Genomic DNA, 13,478 nt, shown 5'->3' on the forward strand with positions numbered 1-13,478 from the left:
CTGGGTCAGGCAATAAATCCTCCAGTTATTTAACAGATGTTTACTATTCATCTGCTCAGTACCAGACACACTTCTAGGTGTTTGGGATACATCAGAGAACAACACAGATGAAGGTCCCTACAGCTCTGCACTCTTGTAGCTTACATTTTAGTTGGGGGGATGGACAGGCCTATGTAATGATTACCTGCTATGCATCTATTCTCCATCCTTCTCCACCCTGCTTCAGAGATGCTCATGCCCCTTGTGGACCATATGGATAGCATCTTCCCATTGGGCCCATCCTTCAACATCATGCCCCCAACGTTTTCCCATTGGGTCCAGCCAATGAGAGGCACAGACAGGGGCATTTTTATTTCTCCTTCTTATCAAATGCTCAGTCCATTATACCAATTTCAATGTATATCAGTATATTAATACTATAGCTACATACATACTGTGTTTCTAAGCAGCATAGTTTTTCTCAAAAGACTCTATTGGAGGCCTGAGGAGCTGAATGCTTGAGCATGGAGTTGGACTGACTTGGGTGTTAAAGTTACTTCACTTCTTGGAGCTTCCATTTTCTCACCTGTGAAATGAAAATAATAGTAAAATCGCCAACCTCATAGAGTTGCCATTAGGATTAAGTGTAATAACACAGGGAATGTACAGGATACAGTAATTGTCCTGTAGCCTGACTCATAGAAGAGCTTTAATGAATGACAGTGATAATCAGTATGTAATGCATCGTATGGTGTAGGTCATGTTGGTGAGTTACATTCATTATTGTGCCTACTCTTAACACATCCTTTTGTATTATGAGTACAGTAGGCCCAAGGGCAGCTGCAAGAAAAGAGATTCAGTTGGCTTTGGTGCAAATGTGTCTTGTATTGATCCCTAAAGGGGCCATTAGAAAAATCTGACTCCCCTTCCTGAGAAAAATCTCAAGCAGATTCCCACAGCCCACCCATCCTGAGACAACTCCTCTCATCTTGAGTCCTCTTTTTAACTGCTGCATGGGTGCCAGACCAAGGACCATTTTTGTGGTGGATAGTGTCATCTGCTCTATGTGGAAGGAGAAATGGCACAAGTGAGAATAGATACATGGATTTCTACACACTGGTCAATGACCTTGGCAACTGGTTGGGACTGGAAGAAAAAAGACAGAAAAATAAGAGACAAGGAAGGCTGGTGTGGACAAGTGTGAGCGGGCAGAGTGCTGAAGATTTTTGAATCACATATTAATGCCCACCAGAAACATGTATTGTAGATAGAGAACTGGAAAACAAGGTAGACAAATGACTTGGCTAGTCGACATTAACCACACTTCATCATTGGCCACCCAGAAGCAACAGTATAGGTGCGTGAATAGAGGGGCCATGGTGGCCGAAGTGGAGGCTGTGCATGAGCTCAACAGCACGGACTCGACTTAACAAGATCATTCTAGCTATTGCTTCCTCTGAATGTCCAGCCTGCAGCCACAGAGACCCACATGGAACCTCTGGTATGGCACTACTTCTAGAAGAGACCAGACACTTGCAGGCAAGTCAGCTTCTTTGGGCCCTGGCATTCTGGAATAGCCAATGGTTCATCCTCAAAGGGAGACATTATTCCAGGTATGGGCTGCCTTTATTGTCCACAGAGCCTCAGCCAGCACTGTTGTCTGATGGCTTATAGAAGGCCTGGTCCACAGGCCTGAAATCCCACCCACCATAGCATTCAACCAAGGGACATGCCTCTTAGGGAGTGGGGTGTGGGAGTGAGCCAGTGGCTTATATTACATACTGCACTATCCAGGAGCAGCCAGCCTCAGTGAATGCTGGGACAACCTTCTAGAGGCACAGCTGTAGTGCCAGCTCAAGGGGAACCCTCTGGAAGGATGGGTGCCAGACTTCAGGACAGAGTATGCACATTCAGAGACCTGTAGATGGCTGGTCCTCTCTCTCCAGTAGGAAGAATGCACGGTTCCAGGAACTGATGAGTAGAAGCAGTCATGGCTCTATTTACTATCACGCCCAATGACTGACTGGGGGACTTTGTGTTTCCTGCCCCCACCCTCTGGGTTCTCTTTTAAAAAAAGTTGCAACCTGACAAACACTACCCCAGCCAGGTGATCAAGGTTAACAGCAATAGTGAAAAGTGATACGGAAGCATGCGCCCTTGAATGACACGATGCGAGGGGCATTTTACCTCCCCAAAACACGTAACCCCAGTCTAGCCAGGAGAAGAACACTAGGCAAATGTCAATACAGGGGCATCCTACGACGTCCCTGACAGTGCTCCTCAAAACCCTCAAGGTCATCAGAAACAAGGAAAGTGTAAGAAACTGTCACAATCAAGAGAGATGGTGACATCTCATCAAAGGAGATGTAATGACCAAATGTGGTGTCCTGGATGGGCTCCTAGGACCAAAAAAGGACATTAGGGGGAAACTACAGAAATCTGAACAATTGTTTATCACTCTGCAGTTACCTGTATTCTAATTTAGTTATCATGTAACAATGAATGAATTATTTAGTTAATTGTGTATCAACATTGGTGTATTCAGATGTTGATAATAGAGGACACTGGGTGTGGGGTGTATGGAAAATATGCATTTTCTTCACAATTGTTCTGTAAATCTAAAACTGTGCTACAATTAATAGTTTTTTTTTTTTTTTTAAAGTTTCCTTGTCCCCAAAGGAACAAGTGTCTTCTAAGGGTCTCATTGAACTAGAAGCTTTAGTGCTGTGCCCCGGGAGCAGTGTTCTTAGCTGGGGAATTGCCCTACGGGCAGGAGTCCCCCACTGCAAGGGATTTGCTTTTCCTTTCCTTCTTTTTGAAGATGCTTGGGAAATGTGGTGCCATAGTGCAGGCATCCCGTGCTCTGGATCGTCTGCTGCCCTTACTTTCCCTTTTCAGCCAACATAGGTCAGAGGACACGGGGCCTCCAGCCAGAGCTTGGGACCTGGCAGAACTGGCTTCATCAACCTCTGTGCTGGCACCTGTGCTATGGGAGCCACAAGGCTTTCTTTTCTTTTCTTCTTTTTTTTTTTTTTTAAATTGAGGTGGAGTCTCACTCTGTCATCCAGGCTGGAGTGCAGTGGTGAGATCTCGGCTCAACCTCTGCCTCCCAGGTTCTAGCGATTCTTCTGCCTCAGCCTTCCAAGTTGCTGGGATTACAGGTGCACACCACCATGCCCAGCTCATTTTTTGTATTTTTAGTAGAGATGGGGTTTCACCATGTTGGCCAGAATGGTCTCAAACTCCAGATCTCATGATCTGCCCGCCTCGGCCTCCCAAAGTGCTGGGATTACAGGCGTGAGCCACTGCGCCCGGCCATGGACTGGCTGTTTTCTAATCTTGCTGTATAACATTGTTCTGGGATTTCTTGATTAGTTCCATTATTGCCTGTTTCTCACTTTCCCACTCCTTTTTCCTTTTTGGTTTTAACACCTTTTGTGTGGCTGAAATTACATCCTTGATGCATTTGCTTTTGAGTTCTTGGTCATGAAGTCTTCGCCTAAGCCAATATCTAGGAGGGTTTTTCCAATGTTATCTTCTAGAATTTTTCGGTTTCAAGCCTTAGATTTAAGTCTTTGATCCATCTTGAGTTGATTTTTGTATAAGGTGAGAGATGAGGATCCAGTTTCATTCTTCTACATGTGACTAGCAATTTATCCTAGCACCATTTGTTGAATAGGGTGTGTTTTCCCCACTTTATGTTTTTGTTTGCTTTGTCGAAGATCAGTTAACTGTATTTGGTTTTATTTCTGGGTTATCTATTCTGTTCCATTGGTTTATATGCCCATTTTTATACCAGTACCATGATGTTTTGGTGACTAAGGCCTTATAGTATAGTTTGAAGTCGGGTAGTGTAATGCCTCCAGATTTGTTCTTTTTGCTTAGTCTTGTTTTGGCTATGTGAGCTCTTTTTTGGTTCCATATGAATTTTAGGATTGTTTTTTCTAGTTCTGTGAAGAATGCTGGTGGTATTTTGATGGGAATTGCATTGAATTTGTAGATTGCCTTTGACAGTATGGTCATTTTCACAGTATTGATTCTACCCATCCATGAGCATGAGATGTGTTTCCACTTGTTTGTGTCATCTATGATTTCTTACAACAGTATTTTGTAATTTTGCATGTAGAGGCCTTTCACCTTCTTCCTTACGTGTATTTCTAAGTATTTTATTATTTTTTTGCAGCTATTGTAAAAGGGGTTGAGTTCTTGTTTTGATTCTCAGCTTGGTCACTGTTGGTGTGTAGCAGAGCTACCGATTTGTGTACATTAGTTTTGTATCCTGCAACTTTGCTGAAATCATTTACCAGTTCTAGGAGCTTTTTGGAACAAAGATAAATAGAAGAGACTTAATTAAACTAAAAAGCTTCTGCACAGCAAAAGAAATAATCATGAGAGTAAACAGACAACCCACAGAGTGGGAGAAAATCTTCACAATCTATACATCCAACAAAGGAGTAATTTGCAGAATCTACAAGGAACTCAAACAAATCAGTAAGAAAAAAAACCAAACAATCTCATCAAAAAGTGAGCTAAGGACATGAATACACAATTCTCAAAAGAAGATATACAAATGGCCAAAAAAAAAAATGTAAAAATGCTCAACATCACTCATGGTCAGGGAAATGCGAACCAAAACCACAATGAGACACCATCTTACTCCTGCAAGAATGGCCATAATAAAAAAAAATAGATGTTGGCCTGGATGCAGTGAAAAGAGAACACTTCTACACTGCTGGTGGTAATGTAAACTTGTACAACTACTGTGGGGAACAGTGTGGAGATTCCTTAAAGAACTAAAAGTAGATCTACTATTTGATCCAGCAGTCCCACTACTGGATATCTACCCAGAGGAAAAGAAGTCATTATACGAAAAAGATACTTGCACACCCATTTTTATAGCAGCACAATTTGCAATTGCAAAAATATAGAAAGAGCCCAAATGCCCATCAATCAACAAGTGGATGAAGAAGCTGTGATATGTATATATATATAGGAATACTCAGCCATAAAAAGGAATGAATTAATGGTATTCGCAGCAACCTGAATGGAATTGGAGACTATCATTCTAAGTGAAGTAACCCAGGAATGAAAAACCAAACATCATATGTTCTCACTCATAAGTGGGAGCTAAGCTATGAGGATGCAGATGCATAAGAATGATACAATGGTCTCTGGGGACTTGGAGGGAAGGATGGAAGGGGGTGAGAGATAAAAGACTACCAATTGGATTCAGTGTATACTGCTTAGGTGATGGGTTCATCAAAATCTCAGCTATCACCACTAAAGAACTTACTCATGTAACCAAATACAACCTGTTCCCCAAAAACCTATGGAAATAAAAACAATTTAAAAAAAGAACTTATTTATGTAACCAAACACTACCTGTTACCCCAAAACCTATTGAAATTTTAAAAATATTACATCCTTGAGTAACTTTCTCAAAAAGATGTATTAGAAATACATTCTCTTCATCTTGTATTTGTGAAAACGAATAAGTTCATCAAACTCGCCAATTATCCCTTTGGAGTGTGCTGTTCCCGTCCGAGACCCTGATCAATGTACTGGGTTCAAAATGATAAACCTGCAAGATTCTGAAGATCTTGCTTTGCTGACCTCTAATATCCATTTGGTTATTGATAAGTCTGATGCCGATTCAGTTTCCTTCTAGGTAATTTCTTTCTCTCTGGAAGCCATTAGGATTTTTTTAAATGAATTCTCGCTGCTATGAAATTTTATAAATATATGTTATATCAGTTAGGAATACCTTTTTAGCATTAAGTAAAAAAACGAAACAAAACAAAAAACACCAAAAATACTCAATTAACAACGGCTTAAGCAATATTTGTAAGAAGTAGGTGTCCCAGATTAGACACACCACTTCAGTGGTATCATCAAGACCTCAGGCCCTTTCTGTCTGTCCTGCCTTATGAAGGATGTGGAAGGAACAGAATCTTGTCATCCTTGGCTTGTTGCCTCGTGGTTGAAAGACGGCTCCCACATCATTCCTTGCACCAGTGCAGAGAATATCACTTCTCTTTATGAGGCTCAGAGTTTTGTTGTGAAAGAACAGCTCCTTATTACACATCTCTTGAACATTTCATTGGCCAGAACCTGGCTACATGTTGACTCCTAGACACTCATTGGTAGAAGAGAATGGAATTTATTAGGATTGGTTAAGATCAGTTATAGTTGATTCCCTGGGGCTGAGAGGGCGTGCCATTCCTGATGTCATAAGATCTCTGCCTGCTACCTACTCAAAATGTGGAGAACTGCTATCAGGAAAAAAGGGAATTCTTTTGGGGTAGTCTATGGAGAATATCCACTTGGTATGTCTAGCCGTGGTCTTTTTCACTATCATGCTTTTAATTTGAAGTCTCACTTCTCCTTTTTGCTCTAGGAATTTTTTCCCTTATTATTTCTTTGGTAACTTCATCCTTTCTGCTTTTTCTAGTCTCTCTTTCTAGAATATTTTAAAAGGAATATTGGATCTCCTGGATCAATCTTTTCTATTTATTAACTTTTCTCTTGAATATCCTATTTCTCTGCCCTTTTTTCTCTTTATTTCACAAGATTTTCTTGTCATCATCTTCTATCCCTTGTCTTTTTATTCTATTTTTATTTCATTTATTATTTTATTTCAGATCTATTTTGGTTACATATCTATAATTCTTGTTCTTTTTTAAAAATCGTATCTTTTTCTTATTCTAAAGAAACACTATAATCTCAAATCTCTTGGAGGATATTAGAGGGTGTTTTAAAAAACTCCTTGTCTATTTCTTCAGTTATCTCTGTTTCTTGCAGAGTCATTTTTGCTGATGTTGTTGTTTATTTATCTTTCTCTTTCGTAGTGCAGATTCTCCTCTCATGTCTGCTATATTTAAAGATAAGAAAATGCAAATGCCTACTTGGGGGCCTGAGGCACATTTAGGGCTTGTTAACCTGAAGGCTCAGCATTCACTGGGGTGCAGGGGACCGAGGGCCAGCTTCCAGGATGGGTTGGTCCCATGCACCAAGTGAGGAGGCCTCTGTTCTGGGCCAAGAGTGCTCTCACTAGCTGCCTTGGTTCACCCTAGAGTTTTACATAGGTTTATTTAGAGAAGAACTCTAGGTTTTCCTCCTGGGTAATGATGCCTGGCTGACTACAGATCGGCCTGCAGAGAATGGGATGTGTGAATGTGTATGGGCTGGACCATTCAGAAGAGAGGCTTTTAACAAATGCCCAACTTCTCACCGCTGCCCACTGGAGATCTGCAGTTTTCAAGTCTGTAGACTTTGGGGACACTTCTGGGCTGACTGACCTCTTCTGTGTACAACTCCTGTCTAGGATCCACCTGTCTTTGCTCTGTTTCAGCAGCCAGGACTCCTCCATCACCTTTACATCATCTGGAAATTGGTTTAAATCATGTATTCTCTGATGGTTTCCTTTGGTTTTTTTCTTTGGTGTGGGCTCCTACATTTAAAAAATTCCTTTTCCTTCACTTTTATTTTAATGGAGTCTCAGGAGAAAGGAGACAAATGTTAGGAAGCAGTCTGCAATCTTGACCTAGGGGGATAATGTCAAGGTTTTCTTTTAAATTGATTCATTACTGTTTTTTAATTAAAAAAAGTTTTTTTTTTTTTTTGAGATAAGGTTGTGCTCTGTCACCCAGGCAGGAGTGCAGTGGCATGATCATGGCTCATTGCAGCTTCAGTCTCTTTGGCTCAAGAGCTCCTCCCACTTCAGCCTCCTGAGTAGCCAGGACTACAGGTCCATACCTCCATTTGGCTAATTTTAAAAAGTTTTTTTGTGGAGATGGGAGTCTCACCACGTTGCCCAGGCCAGTCTCAAACTCCTGGGTTGAGGTGATCCTCCTGCCCTGGCCTCCCAAAGTGTTGGGATTACAGTTGTGAGCCACCACATCCGGCAAACCTTAATTTTTTACTGTAAAATACACCATAAACTTGATCATGTTAATCATTTTAAGTGTATAGTTTAGTAGCATGAAGTGCATTCCTACTGTGGGCAACCAATCTCCAGAGCTCTTTTTATTTTACAGAACTTCAGCTCTATGCCTATTAAATAACAACTCCCTGCTCGCTGCTCCCCTCAGTCCCTGGCAACGATCATTCTGCTTTCTATCTGTAGGAATTTACAACTTCAAGTACCTCATGTAAGTGAAACCATATGGCATTTGCCTTTTTGTGGCTGGCTTATTTGAGAGCATATGGTCCTAAGGTTCATATATGTCACAGCATGGGTCTCAGAACGTCCTTCCTTTTAAAGGCTGAATAATATTCCATTGTGTGAATAAACCACGTTTTGTTCATCCACTTATCCACGGAGGGAAGCTTGAGGTGCTTCCACCTTCTGGCTATCGTGGGTAATGCTGCTATGAATGTGGATGCCAGTATTGCTGAGTTTTAAAAGGCCTGTAGCATAGGAGACCCCCAGCCACTAAACCCAAAGCAGATGTATTTGTACATAAATTTCCCATCGCACTGGAATTAAGATGCTATAGTCACATTGTCATCCACAAAATACTCCCGTGTTTAGAGTTCTACTTGACACACTTCTTCTGGGTCCATTATTATAACCAATGAGGTAGCTAGAGTAGATAGCATTATTTTTGCATCACAGTGAAAAACTTCGAGCTACAAAGGGGTTAAGTGACTTGCCTAAGCTAATAAGTAGAACAACTAAAAGTACTGAATAATTTTATCTGCCTGAAAGACATTGCTGAACGCGTCTGTTTACATCAACTCTATTGTGGGCTGACTATGGAGACAGGGCCGTAGAATCATGATCTCTAATCTAGTACATTTAATGCAACTTCTCCAAACAGATAAGCCAGGTTGACATGGTAAATTTTATGTGAAAAAGAGAAATCTGTCTGAAGCTCTGCCAGCCAAGATAAGACAGAATAGCAGATATGATTTAACTATTAAAATTACAGAGATTTGTTTCTCTTTATTTTTCATGGAGGAAATCAAGGTAAATGTTCTTGGGTTGTTGGCAGTATTTCTTCCATTTGTATATTCCTTCTAAACATAACATTATGTTGTTTATTCATCTGTTAATGACAGCTGATTATCAAACCATAAATATACATGTTGGGTCTAATGGTTTGTGAATGTTAAGCGTCAGACAGTAATATCGCGGGTACTTAGAGAAGAACACTACAGCTACATCCCAATCACTATCTAGCTTGTCAGTTTCCTGTAGAATTATCTGATTCTTTGTGCTGTCAGCTGAATCATGTGTTAGGCAGAAAGCAGATTTTTTTCCCATTATTGCTATTTTTTCCTCCTTATCAGTAAACAGATTTTTAAAAAAAAAAAAAAAAAAGAAGAAAGAAAGAAACACAATTCTCTGGTGTAATCGAGGCTCCAGATATCACATTTTCTCTATTACTTGTGGAAAACAACAAATCTGATTTCTTGAGGCTTTTCATGTTCAAATCATTTCAGGAACATCAGCAAATACATATTCACTCAGTGTTTCCGTACCATATATTGGAGAAAATAACAGATATGAAGATGCTAAAGTTCAAATTAAAGGGCTTTCATCCTGCTGCCCTAAAGTCCCTTGGTACTTATTTAAAATGTTTAAAAAAATCTGGCCACTAGTGGTTTACTCTCTGCACAGCAAGATACATGTATTTATTTCCTAAGCAATGAGGCAGAGAAGCGTGGTGTTCAGGCGTTGACAGTATGCTAATGTGTGCTGGGGAAAGACACACCGGTCCCCAGGGTGCAAAGAGGAGCCTCTGAGAACTTTTCCTAAAAGGTCTTCATTCTTCCACTCACCCGGCAAACAGTGGTTAAGCATTTACTAGTGCAGGTGTGCACTCAGCCTTGGGCAAATAGGAAGTTCCTGCCTCGTGGTTCTCAAAGCCGGAGGAATAGGGGCGGCACGGCAGAGCAGAAAGGGCATCGTCAGAATCCCAGCCCACTTACCTGCAAAGGGCATGGCCTTAACCTCCCCAAGACTTCCCCTGGGGCAGGGATGGTAATACTCACCCCAAAGAGCGGGGAGGATGAACTGATTGGCCTATAGCCGGTGCACGGCACAGAGCTGCAGCCTTCTGGGACACTCCTGGCTTATTTCCATTTCTTTCACTGCCCTTCGCTCAGTCCAACCTCGTTTCCGTTCCGGACACTCCACCAGCAGCGCTTTCTTGTCCTCCTCCATTTTTGGTGCTGCGTTAGACCCTACCACCTTCAAACTCTTGCCTTCTTTCCCCACACTTACCACCCTGCTCTTTCTCTCTGTCTCTGATCTCTTCTTCTCTGGAGACTTTGTTTTCTTTCCTTCTCTCTCTCTTCTCTCCTGAATAGTGGATTTTCACGAAGTCTCTGCTCATTCATCTCTTTGTAATATTGCTCCTTTAACACAAACCATATTTTCAAGTCCTTCTTATTTCTTTAGACATCACTAATGTCATATTTCTGGCTTCAGCTATCATCCTTACTCTGATGACTCCAAAATTTCTATCTCTGTATTTTCATAGCCAAACTTCTAGCTTCAGTTTTCAACCAAATACCCAACCTGTGTGTTCACTTTCAACTCGAAATCTCTAAAGCTATACATAACATCTTTGCCCCAAATGAACTCCCCTATTAGATTTTTCATTTTTTTACTCTCTGTCAGTAGCACTATTTTCTCAATTATCCACTGATAATTTAGCTGCTTTATCATTTACTAAAACTATTTTTCTTTTTAGGAAATTAATTAATTATTTTTTTTTGTTTGTTTTTAGAGACAGAATCTTACTATATTGCCCAGGCTGTAGTGCAGCAGCTAGTCATAGGCCAGATCAGAGTGCATAGTGCACTGTGGCTTCCAACTCCTGGCCTCAAGTGATCCTCCCACCTCAGCCTCCCAAGTAGCTAGAACTACAGACGTGCACCACAGCCCCCAGATAAAACCAAGTTTCCTCTTTCAAAACATTTATGAGCAGAAAAGCATTAGATTAAGTTACAAAAGACAACAAAAAAATTTTTTAAGCTCCTTAAAGAAATAGAAGAGCCGGGCACAGTGGCTCACACCTAGCACTTTGGGAGGCCGAGGTGGTTGGATCACCTGAGGTCAGGAGTTCAAGATCAGCCTGGCCAACATGGTGAAACCCTGCCTCTAGTGAAAACAAAAATTAGCCGGGTGTGGTCGTGGGCACCTGTAATCCCAGCTACTTGGGAGGCTGAGGCAGGAAGAATTGCTTGAACCCAGGAGGCAGAGGCTGCAGTGAGCCGAGATCATGCCACTGCACTCCAGCCTGGGTGACAGAGCGAGACTCTGTCTCAAAAAAAAAAAAAAAAGAAGAAGAAACCTATAAATATATAAAGTGGCGTATAAGTATGGTCCCAACTTTGTTGTAGTTGTATTGTTTGTTTGTGTCTCTTTCTCATCTACCAATATCATCTATCTACATATGTGCATAAGATAGACTGAGTGTTCAGAAAATTTCTCTCACTAATGGAATTATAAATGAATTTTACTTTCTTTTTTATGCTCCTTTTTCCTTTTTATTTTTTCTGGACTTTTGACACCAAAGATAGGGTTCATTTTAAGTCTTGGTTTATGACACACACTCAGCATTGGTTCCTTTATCCCCCCTTTTGTTTACTTATTTGTATGTTTATTGATGACTGCAGTGGGCATCATGCCCGCCCTCCAACCCAAGCCCTGGAACAATGACACTGGCTTACATTTCCAGCACGCTCCCCTTCATTTCCTAGGTCCTAGCAAGGTCTAAGGTATTACACTTGTCCACACCTCCTGTCCATGAGTTAGTATGTCAGGCTTCTTATGCTGGTTGATTGGACATAAAATAGCATTTCAGCTGGGCACAATGGCTCACGCCTGTAATCCTAGGACTTTGAGGAGCCGAGGTGGGTGGATCACTTGAGGTCAGGAGTTTGAGACCAGCCTGGTCAACATGGCAAAACCCCATCTCTACAAAAAATACAAAAATTAGCCAGGTGTGGTGGTGGGCACCTGGAATCCCAGCTACTTGGGAGGCTGAGGCAGGAGAATCGCTTGAGCCCAGAAGGCAGAGGTTGCAGTGAGCCGAGATTGCACCACTGCACTCCAGCCTGGGTGACAGAGTGAGACCCTGTCTCAAAAAAAAAAAAAAAAAAAAAAAAAGCATTTCATTGTGGTCTTGATTTGCATTTCTTTAATACTAGCAAAATTGAACATCTCTTTTTATATGTACAGGCTATGTCTTTTTCCTCCTCTGTGAACTTATAGGCTTATGTCTTTTTCGTCTTTCATCTAGGTTGTTTGCTTTTATCATATTGATTCGTAGAAATAAGACAAAAATGTCCACTAACACCACTGATATTCAACATTGTCCTGGAGGTCCTAGTCAAAAAATAAAAAAGACATGAAAAATAAATAAAAGACATTGCAATCTGAAAGGAAGAAATGTATGATTGTCATCATTTGCAGATAAAATTACTAAGGATAAAGGAAACCCCAAATAAGCTACAAATTGTTAGAATTAAAGGAGCCTTTAGCAAGATGGCTGGATATGAAATCAATAGATGAATCCCAGTGGCATTTCTATACACCAGCAATAAACAGTTAAAAACTGTAATATTAGGAAAGTCATTTATAATAGTAAAATGATACTACACAATACCTATAATTAAACCTTAAAAAGATATGCAAGTCCAGAACTTAAAAGTATCAAATTCTTTGCGACACACTGAGGAGACCTAGATAAATAATTTTCATGCTCAAACTCATCATTACAGTAATATAAAATAAAACAACCATGTGATACCAATTTTAACTTATGCAATTAAAAAAGATTGATAACACCATATTAGTCAGGGTTCTCAAGAAAAACAGAACCAATGGGATATATATATGTATATATAAAATAAATATATATAAGTATATAGAAAGTGATTTATAATGAGGGATTGGTTCACAGACTGAGAAGTCCCATGGTTTGCTGTCTGCAAGCTGGAGGCCCAGGAAAGCTGGTGGTGTTGTATCAGCCCAAGCCTTAAAGGCTGAAAACTCGGGGAGCCAATGGTCTGAATCTGAAGGCCTGAGAACCAGGAACACAGATGTCTAAGGGCAGGAGAAGATGGATGTCCCAGCTGTAGTAGAGATAGAAAATTTACCCTTTCTCTGTCTTTTCATTCTATTCAGGCCCTCAATGAGTTGGGTGATGCCCTCCCATATTGGTGAGAGGGGGTCTTCTTTATTCAGTCCACTGATTCACATGCTAATCTCTTCCGGAAACACCCTCACAGATGCACCCAGAAATAGTGTTTTACCAACTATCTGGGCATTCCTTAGCCCTGTTGAGTTGACACATAAAATTAGCCATCACAAACACTAAGTAGTGGGAAAGATATAGTGTAACAGGCAGTATCACACATTTTAGGTGTGAGTTCAAATTGGCACAGCTTTTCTGGGGAGAAATCTGGCAGCACTAATACAATTTTTAAATGTTTATACTCTTGGACACAGCAATTTTACTTTTGAAAATTTCCCTATAGAC

The sequence above is a fragment of the Pongo abelii genome, chromosome 8, assembly GCF_028885655.2.
Source record: "Pongo abelii isolate AG06213 chromosome 8, NHGRI_mPonAbe1-v2.0_pri, whole genome shotgun sequence".
NCBI classification, from domain to species: Eukaryota; Metazoa; Chordata; class Mammalia; order Primates; family Hominidae; genus Pongo; species Pongo abelii.